The sequence below is a fragment of the Rhincodon typus genome, chromosome 22 (genome assembly GCF_021869965.1).
Source record: "Rhincodon typus isolate 14 chromosome 22, sRhiTyp1.1, whole genome shotgun sequence".
In the NCBI taxonomy this organism is placed as follows: domain Eukaryota; kingdom Metazoa; phylum Chordata; class Chondrichthyes; order Orectolobiformes; family Rhincodontidae; genus Rhincodon; species Rhincodon typus.
In genome coordinates, this window is record NC_063353.1 from 34,365,137 (window position 1) to 34,367,580 (window position 2,444).

The window sequence follows — 2,444 nt, forward strand, 5'->3', positions numbered from 1 at the left end:
TCCTTCGCCTCCGCCGCATATGCTCCCAGGATGAGGCATTCCACTCCCGTAGATCTCAGATGTCGTCGTTTTTCCAAGGACCGCAACTTGCCCCCCCTCAGTGGTCGAGAACGCCCTTGACCGTGTCTCCCGCATTTCCCGCAACTTATCCCTCACGCCCCCTCCCTGCAATAACAACCAAAACAGAATCCCCCTCGTCCTCACGTACCACCTCAACAACTTCCGGATCCAACGCATCATCCTCCGACACTTCCGCCATCTGCAATCCGACCCCACCACCAAAGACAATTTTCCCTCCCCACCCTTATCTACTTTCCGTGGGGACCACTCTCTCCGTGACTCCCTTGTCCGCTCCACACTCCCCTCCAGCTCCACCACACCTGGCACTTTTCCCTGCAACTGCAGGAAGTGCTACACCTGCCCCTACACCTCCCCCCTCACCCCCATCCCAGGCCCCAAGATGACTTTCCACATCAAGCAGATGTTCACCTGCACATCTGCTAATGTGGTATACTGTATCCGTTGTGGCCTCCTCTATATCGGGGAAACCAAGCTGAGGCTTGGGGACCGCTTTGCAGAACACCTATGCTCGGTTCGCAATAAACAACTGCACCTCCCAGTCGCGAACCATTTCAACTCCCCCTCCCATTCCTCAGACGACATGTCCATCCTGGGCCTCCTGCAGTGCCACAACGATGCCACCCGAAGGTTGCAGGAACAGCACCTCATAGTCCGCTTGGAACCCTGCAGCCCAATGGTATCAATGTGGACTTCACAAGCTGCAAAATCTCCCCTCCCGCTACTGCATCCCAAAACCAGCCCAGCTTGTCCCCGCCTCCCTAACATATCCCCTCCTCCCACCTGAAGCCCCGCCCCCATCTCCTACCTACTAACGTCATCCCGCCCCCTTGACCTATCCGTCCTCCCTGCACTGACCTATCTCCTCCGTAACACCCCACCTACGCTCGCCTTTACTGGCTCCATCCCCGCCTCTTTGACCTGTCTGTCTTCTCTCTACCTATCTTCTCCTCTATCCTATCTCTGCATGTTTAAAGCAACCTATTTATTTATTTCAGAATCCCCTTCCCCTCCCCCATTTCTGAAGAAGGGTCTAGGCCCGAAACGTCAGCCTTCCTGCTCCTCTGATGCTGCCTGGCCTCCTGTGTTCATCCGCTCTACACCTTGTTATCTCAGGAACTGCAGATGCTGGGGAATCTACTATCTGTCAACCAGATTGGCTGACAGCCCTGTATATTCTTTGAAGGCTCTTGTGGTGCAGTGGTAATGTCCTTACCTCTGAGCTCGGAGGCTTGGTTTCAAATCCCACCTGTTCCTGTTTTTTTCACCACTGTTGGCCAGCCATTGCTGCTTCTATTCATAATCTTCTGGATGAAGCCACAAAATGAATACCAGTGATGGATTTGCATAATGTTTCAAGTTTCCTAAATTCTGCCACCAATAGTGATGGGCTTAATGTTTTTAGTGTATTTCTTGATGTCTCAATTCTCCCCAGGTTCGGGCATTCACACAAGTGTTCTGGAAGTGTAGCACTTCATAGTTGAACAATTCAACATAGTTTTTTAGGTTGCATACTTCCATGGAGTTTCAGCAAAATATGTTCGATTCCTTACACCGAAACCATATCCAGAATTTTGGTGTAAAGCATAAGGTTGAATGGTGTATCTCTTGGATTCTTCTCTGTTTCTAAAAGACCTATGATTAGTGTAATTACACTGTATGTTCCCTTACAAGCATTATTAGTTTGTGTTGGTTTATACCTGGTGTTGGTCTTAGTTTTGTTAATCCACAAGTTACCTCAGGAACATGATGTAATCTGAGGGTACGTGATTGTACCTCATTGGGTGCTGCACCCCTTCAAATTTGTCCCCATTAAAATATCTCCTTTGGGTGTATATGTAGTCGTAAGTCATGGGAAGCAACATAGTTCGATCCTTTATTCATTGTAACATCTTCAACTTGGTAAATGGTACAGGGTTAGATGGTGGTATTACAGGTATGATTGCACCAATTCATTCAGGCTTAGGAAGCAACTTTACACTTTATTTGGAAGTCCTTTGAGAACTCTTGTGGTGCAATGATGCTGTCCTTACCGTCATTCCCTGAAGCTGGATAAGTCTCAAAAACTTTCCTCCTTCCTGGATTTGGATTGATCAAACTTGGGCCATTAACCTCCCTGTAAATATATTTGGGCACAGTTCTGAAATGAATATTTTCAATATCCAGTTCCAATATCAATTAAATTGCAAACTGCCCCTTTTTTGCAAATTGATGTTTGAGTGGATATTTTGTCCCGCAGGCTAAGCCCTTTGCGTATCCATGCCATTCATGAAGCATGATAACTTATACTCAAGATCTACCATGAATTTAGGACTGAATTATTACGACCACAACACATGCAAAGAAGAGTTATGTTGGACTGAAAA